General features: G+C 36.7%; 1 protein-coding gene across 2 annotated transcripts in view; it reads right to left on the bottom strand.

Annotated features, from left to right (window-relative positions):
- Positions 1-9,251, bottom strand: part of ACER3 (alkaline ceramidase 3) — a 107,853-nt gene that overhangs the window by 98,188 nt on the left and 414 nt on the right. The window lies entirely within an intron of this gene.

Here is a 9,251-nt window from a genome sequence, read left to right as displayed (position 1 = left end):
TGTACTAGTGGTTACCAAAGGGTAGGGTGTGGGGGAGGAGGGGAGAAATAGATGGGGTAAAGAGGGTCAAATATAGGAGGGTTGCGGCAGAGCAAAGTGGGTAAAGGGGATCAAATACATGGTAGCTGAAGGAAACTGGCCTTTGGATGATAAACACACAACAGAATATATAGATGTCAAATTATAATGTACACCTGAAAATTATATAATTGTATTAACTAATGTTACCCCAATAAACTTAATAATAATAAATAAACAAACAAATAAGTAAATAAATAAATAATGGGGGGAAAAAGGCTTTTCATGCCATGTTAGATTTTGGCCTTTATCCTTCAGTCAATAGAAAGTCCTCAAAGAGAAACAGAAGAAGCACCTAATTCTTTGGGTGATCAGTCAAGTTTTAAAGAGGTGTCCAAGGGAACAGCATGTACAAAAGCAATCAGGTTAAGGTTGTGTGGAAACAAATAAGTAAATAAATAAATAATGGGGGGAAAAAGGCTTTTCATGCCATGTTAGATTTTGGCCTTTACCCTTCAGTCAATAGAAAGTCCTCAAAGAGAAACAGAAGAAGCACCTAATTCTTTGGGTGATCAGTCAAGTTTTAAAGAGGTGTCCAAGGGAACAGCATGTACAAAAGCAATCAGGTTAAGGTTGTGTGGCACATTATACCCCAACTGACCTTCCCACTGAAAACACCTAAGATTTCTGGTATATTCACAATACCTTCAAACAAATGAAAGAAACAAGGGAGACAAGGAGAAGGAAAGTCTACTAAGGTGAGGAGTCAAGTAAGAGACCTCCCCAAATAAAGGTTTAACCTCCCCAACCTACCCCTCTAAAACTCAATGTTTGTTTTTAAGGCCTTTCAAGGGACTTGAATGAGGCCCACCTACATTATTTAGGGTAATCTTTACTTAGTCAATCAGTATTTGATTAAATGACTGGACATTATGGCCTAGACAAGTTGACACATAAAACTAACCATCACAGATGAGGAGGCCACAACTATGATAGAGTATGATTTATTTTTTTAACTCATTTTGACTAGATTCCAATTTGACTAATATTTATTGAGCACCTAGTATTTGTTAGGCACTTCCCTGTATGCTTTCATGTATATATGTGTGTACATATAAATCATGCCATTTAATTCTCATAACCCTGCTAAAAATCATTATTCTCATTTTATAAAAAATAAACTAATACAAAGAATGATTAAGTGATTTGCCCATAGTCACAAGGTTCAATGTAACAAAGCTCAGTTAGGAATCTTGATTCTGACTCCAAGTCATTGTACCAAATACTTTCCCCACAGTAAAACCTATAGGACTTGCACATGACTGTAAACTGCTTTTGCTGTCTCTTGAGCTCTATCATTTTGCAGGGTCCTAAAATGTTTCTTCATGCCTTTACTTTTTAAATGCTCTTCTGTACTACCTAAAACTCTCCACGTGAGTTCTTCTACTGACTGAAAACCAGTTGGCAAAGGGGCAAGAGTAGAATCCAAAATCAAAGAAACAACTTAAAATTTTAGCCTGAAATAATAATGCACTGGGCAAGACTTTCGTTTAAATGTTTACTATTCTATGTATTCCACCTCAACCCAACCATTTGAGGTAATTTTTCTTATTTACCCAAACACCAGTTAACTGTTCTACTAAAAAAAATTCTATCATTTTTTCTAACATGTGCTACCAAATGACAATTCTTTTTAGTTAATATCTTGGACAACCTGGGTAAATGCCAAATCAAGATGAGACTTCAAAATGTACTTAGCCTTCAAGTATTACTAAGCTCTAATTACTAACTACAGACTAAGTCTAGAAGGTGTTTTGGTTTGAGCTTGGTAAAGGTATTAGTAGCAAATGAGAATGAAAACTCTCTGAAATGAAAAAGTAATAAGTTCAATTTTAAGTTCTGATTTTACTCATTACCCAGGATGATCATTTTCAAACTTTCCTTCACATACCATGTTTTAAACCTGTTACTGAACACCTAACTTGGTTTTCAAAGTTTAAAATCTAAGTTCCAGTACCAGCCCTGTGATCCTGAACAAATCAGTATCCTTTTGAATTTGGTTTCTTTACATACAAACAGGGATAACACCTACACTTCACAGGAAAAAAGAATTAAAAGTGCTTTCTGAACTGTAAAGCCTTGCTTCTCCAAGTATAGGCTCCAGAGCAGTAGCACTGGAATAACCTGACAGCTTATTAAGAAATGCAGAATCTAAGGCCACATTTAAGGCTAGTGACTCGAAGTATGCATTTTAATAAGATCTTCAGGTAATTCACTTGCACATTCAAGTCTGAGAACCACTACTATAAACCACTCTATAGATAGTAGAGATCTTCACTGTAAAAAAGTAGTTCATTAGGAGCACTTTTTGTTCTGAGCAAGTGCTATGATCTCATAACTCATTAACAATATAACATGAACAACATTTGACATCATCTTCCTCAGCTCAACCATTTCCCATACTGAGAAACAAAAGTAGATTCTGGTCTAGGTTTCACCACTAATTTGCTACATAATCTTTGGTAAATTACTTCAATTCTCAAAGTCTCTCTTTACATGTAATAATGAAAAGGTTACAGCATAATTCTCAATCTAAGGTCCCTGGACCCACTGGGGTCTGAAAAAGTGGTAATGATGGGAGGCAAGATAGTATGGTAATTAAGAGTATAGCTTTGGAATCAAATGGCCATTAGGTTACTTAGACTTAATAGTGTGGCCTAGGGCAATTTACGTAACCTTCCTAAAATTCAATGTTTTAAACTGCAAAATTAGAATTCTAATAGTACCTATCTCAGAGATCAACATGGTTACAAATGAGTGCTCTGCTGGGTAACTTTCAGGGAGATAGACACAGTCTACATCTTGATTGGGATGGTAGTTGCACAGATGTATATACCTGTCAAAACTTTTCAAACTATACACTTAATGGGTGCATATTATTGTTAAGTAAATTATACCTTAAAAAGTGAATTTTAAAAGTAAAAAAGAGAAGAAAGAGAATATGCGCTCGAGTCACACTGTGTAAGTTCAAATCCTAGCTTTTCCAATTACAAAGTGGAAAACTGCACAAATTACTTAACCTCCCATGCTCTAAATTTCTACATCTACAAAACAGGACTACTTACAGAATCTAACTCAAAATCACTGCTATAAAGATTACAAGGGTTCTTATAAGATCATATACACATAGAACTTTGCACATTAAGTACCCCATAATGTTAGCTATTATTACTTTTATTGGCTATTTTTAATATTTCAAAAATCACATTAACCACAATAAGGATGCACTGAGATTATGCTGTTCTGCTCTGGACTAAAATTATATCAGTACATTAAGGTAATCAGTGAATGGATCTCATATGGATCAATAAAGTGTGGTGACAGTGACTAGATCTCTTTTGACAGTTACATGTGCCTTTCATCAGTTAAAATGGGGGTGAATAATAATTACGATTTATGCAGAATAATGTTACAAGAATAATAATAAATTTATGGGGCCCAAGAAAGAAAATAAAAGGCTTCTTCCTAATGAAAAAGTTAAAATAGCTGCTACGTTACCATATGATCGAGCAATTCCATTTTTGGGTCTCAAAGAGATAGCTGTACACTCATGTCATGGCAGCATTATTCACAATAGCCAAGAGGTGGAAACAATTCATGTGTCCATCAGCGAAGGAATGGGTAAGCAAAATGTGGTATATACAAACAATGAAATATTATTCAGCCCTTAAACAGAAGGAAATTCTAACACATGCTACAACATGGATGAACCACAAGGACATTATGCTAAGTGAAATAAGCCAGTCACAAAGACAACTACTGTATAATTCCACTTATATGAGACCCCTAGAGTAGTCAAATTCAGAGACAAAAAGAAGAGTGGTTGTCAGGGTCTGAGGATGAGAGGGAATGGGGAATTGTTTAATAGATGTAGAGTTTCAGTTCTGCAAGATGAAGAGTTCTAAAGACTGGATGCACAATAATGTTAAGTAGTGAACGTACTTAACACTACTGAACTGTACACTTAAAAATAGTTAAGATGGTAAAGTTCGTGTTTTTCCACAATAAATGGTATGGCAGTTCTTCCAGCACTAACGCTCTAAAGCCTTTATGCTTTAAGTTTTTAATAAGTATACTTTCCTTGCATCCCAATGTACCACATACATATGTCTGTCCATCACAGCACCTGAAACTATTTATTGGCAGTTTCTGATTTGTATATATTAAATCTAAACCCTTTTGTACACTGAATGTGGCCCTTCATTTGGCCTTCATTCTTTAGTTGACTTATGGTACTTCTGAGCTGTAAGTCAGAGGCAGTGCTGCTTGACAGTCTTTAGATAAAAGACTGTCTTCCTTAAGGTAACAGGATGTCTCCTCTGCCAACCCATGGGACCCCAGGACCAAAAGAACCCTGAAATATGCTCACCTGAGGCTATAGAGAAGATAGGGGAAAGGGGTCTGAGAAAAAGGAAAGGAAAACGAAGGCAGCAATGAGCTACAAGCAGCTAGATGCTTTGAGTGGCACATGTGTGTGGCTGAAGCAACTGGTTAAAGCCTCTGTGTCTTGCGCTGCAGTGCCAAGGAAATAAAGACCCCTTTACCCCATCTAAGTGAATCTCATATTAAAGAGCTAAAGACTGAAGGTTGCCCTACACTCCTTCTGCCCAATTCCTGTGAACAGGATGGGAAGAGGCGCAGTAAACCTGTGAGAAGCCACGATGACAGCCACCTAGCTCAAGAACAAAAGGGAGATGGCTAGATGGTTCTACCCAAAGTTACCATCCATTATCCCCATCTATAAAAGTTTTACTAACCAGGTTACTACCCTCTCAGACTGAAGTATGAAGTAGCCCCTATAAAAGCCATAATTAGGCATTTAAAAATATTTTTTAGCTTTCTGATAAATAAACCCTCTTTCATAATATGTCAATTCTTGGACATTCTTCTTTCAAAAACATTTTTAGGAATGCATTTCCCTTGAAAGTAGGAAATGCTAATTTGAACTTACTGTTAGGTATCTTGAACAGATAAACAGCCTTCATACAGTTTTGTATTCCGAGTCAACAACAAAAACGGTGTTCAATAAGTATTTGCGAATAAACAAAACATTCTGAAAAAATTTTAACTGGGTTATTCTCCTCTAAGGCCATAATTAAAGTACAGAATTCCCTTCCACTTCCCGTTAGGTACTATTTCTTAAAATTCCACTTTCTAGAGACAGTATGTCTTGGTAGAGAGAGCTGTCAGATCTATATTTGAATACCATTTCTGCCACTTAATAGCTGTATGATGCTGGGCAGGTTATTTAACTTCTCTAAGACTCAGTGTCCTCATTTACAAATAACATCGCCTACTTACTAGGAATGTTCCGAGGATTAGAAATACACAAGTGGTTTTCACTTTGCAAGGTTCTAATATGCACAAATTTCAATTATCACGGTATAGTTAAATAATACCAATACCCCAATAACGCAATTCAAATTTCAGTTGCCATAGTATATTAACTGTGCGTAATTAAATATAGTACTACAAACTTTGCTACTAGATCTTCAGTCCACAAATCACTATGTAAATAGAAACGCATAACCATCAGTGGATTAATGAAGTCACTTCTTTCAAAATGTGTTGGTGGATTTGACAAAATAAACTGCAAAGCAATAATAATTCGGCTGTTGGAGGACTTCTCATCAGCAACAATAAAAGCCAGGACACAATAAAATAATATCTCTAAAGTGCTGAGAAAAAATATAGCTCTCTGCCTAAATTTTTAAGTATGGATAAAACATTAGGGCAAAGTCTGTCTGTGATTAGTCACTGCACATCTGTTAATCAGTTCTTGCACAGATAGCAAAGCGTGTAGCTGAGTTGCCTCCTTGTCTCCTGTGGTGAACGTATGTGACATTTTACAAAAATGAATAATCAAGAGGAGAAAAGCCAATAATGATGAAAGTACAGCAAAGAAACAAAAAGTGACAATGTTGGAAATGAAATTCCAATCATACATAAACAGAGTTATAGAAAAAATAGCTGACCATGACAATGTTGACCCTGCTGCCATTCAAGAGACTCTAGATATGCAGCCAGATAAACTTAGTGAAGGCAAACTTATTGACACAAATGAAGAAAAGTGGTTGTGAGAAGAGCATGAAGATGGACCAGAAGTGATGACAGCAAAAAACTCTGCATTAAAGGAACTCTCAAAGATCTTTCACAATATTGAAAGTGCAAAGAATAAAATGTTAGAGGCTTATCCAAACTTAGAAAGGAGTATGACAATTCACCAAGGCATAGAAAAAATACTCATTCCATATCATAAGTTTTAAGACAAGAAGTCAAACACTGTTCAAACTACTCTTGATAAGTTCTTTTTATAAAGAAATAAAACATTTTTTCTCAATGTTTTTAATGTTTTAAACTATAGTATCCCAAATAAATGTTTTACTGTTCTTTTTTTTTAATTTCTCTATATATTTATAAGCAACAGTAAAAGGGTTTACAATGTTTGACAAGAATTTTTAAAAGTCACAGAACAATTGTAAATTTTCGCATTAAGATTGCTTTGCTGGTTTTAACTTGCATGGTCATTTGTGTGTTCCACACTACGATGCAAATTGAGGACTGCCTGTACCTATAACTTCTGGCACATCAAGGTGTTTATTATTTCACAACTGAAGAGAAACCTTCTACCCTTTCCCCTGGTTCTTACAATCTACTCAAACAGAAAAAGAATTTGAAATGATCTTCAGCGATGTTAAGATAGCTTTTGACTGAGAATCATTACCATATCTGAACATGCAATTCTCCAAACTCATCTTAATGTTACCCAAAATACACACACTCTAATGCTGAAAGATAGGTTTCTAGAATAGTTATCCAATTTACCCTTTGCGATAGTATACTATTTCATGCTTGTCCTTATCCCTTGCATGAAAGGACAAAACAATGAAATGTGATAGAAGTAACATGGTATAACAGCTCTAGAGTCAGACCTCAACTTGCATACTACTCCTATACCACTTTTTGCAGCCTTAGATAAGTTACTTCTTAGGACTTCAATTTCCTAATCTATGAAATGAGGATAATAATATCTTCTTTTTAAAATTATGGTCAAGATCAAAAGAAACATGATATATGAAGTGCTTAGTAAACTGTGATACACGGTAAGGATTTAGATATAGCTATTATCGCCATTATCTTTAATATTTCTATCATTAATAAAAATATTAGAATGATAAAGTTGTATTTGTTTTAAACATCATTATTAATCAGCATGTTTTTCAAAGATCAAATTCTCTTAATCCAAGATATGATAGATAATTACCATCTACTGGGTAAGAACAGTTGACCTCAACTTCCTACAGATCATTTTCTCCAAAGGTACATGTGCAAAGGGTGGCCGACATTCACTCATTCTCTTCCTATGTCAAAACCCTCCCTGCAGTCTGCTCAGTGTTTCCTCTTCTGAGGACATTAAGAACTAAAGCCATTTCCCATTTCTCAGAGTTATCTGCCAAAACAGTAGTATCTTGCTTTCTCATAGCTCACATGACTTAACTGTCAGTTTTCTCTTTTGATTCTAATCATTGGTTCTAAACTAAGAGTCATTATTACTGACATCTACCCATAAAGCTGCAAAGAACCTAAAGGCCAACTAAAGCCAACACTTTTTTTCTACTAAACAATTCCCCTTAAAATATTCATCTGTTAGTTGAGCAATGTCTGTTTTCACTTTCAATGACAAAAAGCTCTCTCCCTCTTAAGCCAACCCATTCCAAGATTACATCTTTAGATAAAAAGTTTCCTTATGCTGATGCAAACCCTCTCCCCTTACAGTTTCCACCCATAGGCCCTAATTCCAGATTCTAGGGAATTACAGAAAGTTTAACATTCTATATAACAGCCCATCCAATATTTGAAGACCCTTAAGCTTCTTCTCCATGTTACGTATTTGCAGTTCAGAAAGCATGGTTTTAAGTCCCATCCCTCATGGACCTCCTCTGGACCAGGTATGGGCTTGCCAACATCGTGTAACAACAAATCGGTAAAGCGCTTCCTTTGCCAACATTTAGGCTGCCAAGTAATTACACTACATTACCCTTTGCCCGTATTCTTTCATTATTAAGTAAAAATTATTAACTTAAACTGGTTCAGGAAAAATCATGGAAATTTTAATTATTAATTTAAACTAGTAATTCAGGAAAAAATCTCAGCCTAAATAGTGGTTTAAACATGTTGCTAAAGTCCTGAAAACTGCAAGAGTTCTCTTCTCTTCTTTTAATTTAGCCAATTATTGGGAAGAGAATTAAGCAGGAGCAGCTGGCATGAAAAGCTTGCTTCTTTCTTACAAGCCAAACACATGCCTGCAGAAGGACCCAAAAATGGGAAGGTTATCTAAAAAGAATTTGCTTTGTGTCCTGAGAAAGCAGATCAAATTAAACGAATAGCCAAAAAATATTACCTGCACCTTGATGGAGCAAGTATCCGAAGAAAAATCAAACATTGTGTTCTCAAAACTTGACCAAAGTAAACAACAAAAAAAGAAATGGCAGATTTTTCATGTGCTTTCCTCGCCTGGCAGGAATAATGGTCTGGGGAAATATACAGAAAAAAAGCCTGAGGGGGCCAGTGGTGCCTGTTAGGGGCAGCAGCTGGAGGATTGTTCCCTAAGTCCTCAGAAGGTGCAATCTGTGGAAACAGTGTCCCCAGATGACCCCTTAACCTTTGGGCAGTCGGACAGGAGGCAGAGTGGAGCAGGGACTTGGTCCCTTGTGCTGCTCTTGGGAGCCCGGCACAAGCAGGACGGTACAGACTGGGTGCTCTGCCTTATACTTTTGGTGCAAGGCAATAGTTGAATAGTCGTACTCAAGAGTAGGTGATCTCTGGTACGAAGAGATCGTGGGTGGGAGGGATGAAAGGTAGGGGTCAGGATCTGAGATTGGAAACCATCCCCTGGAGGTGACCGAAGTAGTCTAATATGTACAGAAAAAAGAGGAAAACAAAGACTTTAGAGTTTTCACGTATGGGGGAGGGAGGGAGAGTAAGCCAAGACCTTTTCCTTTCTGTGCCCTTAGGGCGAAGGTGGTGGCAGCAACAATAAGAGCAGAGGTCCCGGGCCCTCATTCTAAAGAGCAGAGTCCTCCAGTCTCCCAGTCTCCCAGTCTGCCCCAGCCTGTCTGCCCTCGGCTCTTCATGTAGAATTCCTATTTCCAACCCTGCTCCTCAAGCTTCCC

The sequence above is a fragment of the Pteropus alecto genome, unplaced genomic scaffold, assembly GCF_000325575.1.
Source record: "Pteropus alecto unplaced genomic scaffold, ASM32557v1 scaffold7, whole genome shotgun sequence".
In the NCBI taxonomy this organism is placed as follows: Eukaryota; Metazoa; Chordata; class Mammalia; order Chiroptera; family Pteropodidae; genus Pteropus; species Pteropus alecto.
The sequence above is the reverse complement of the archived record's forward strand: the minus strand, read 5'-3'. Positions and strand labels throughout refer to the sequence as shown.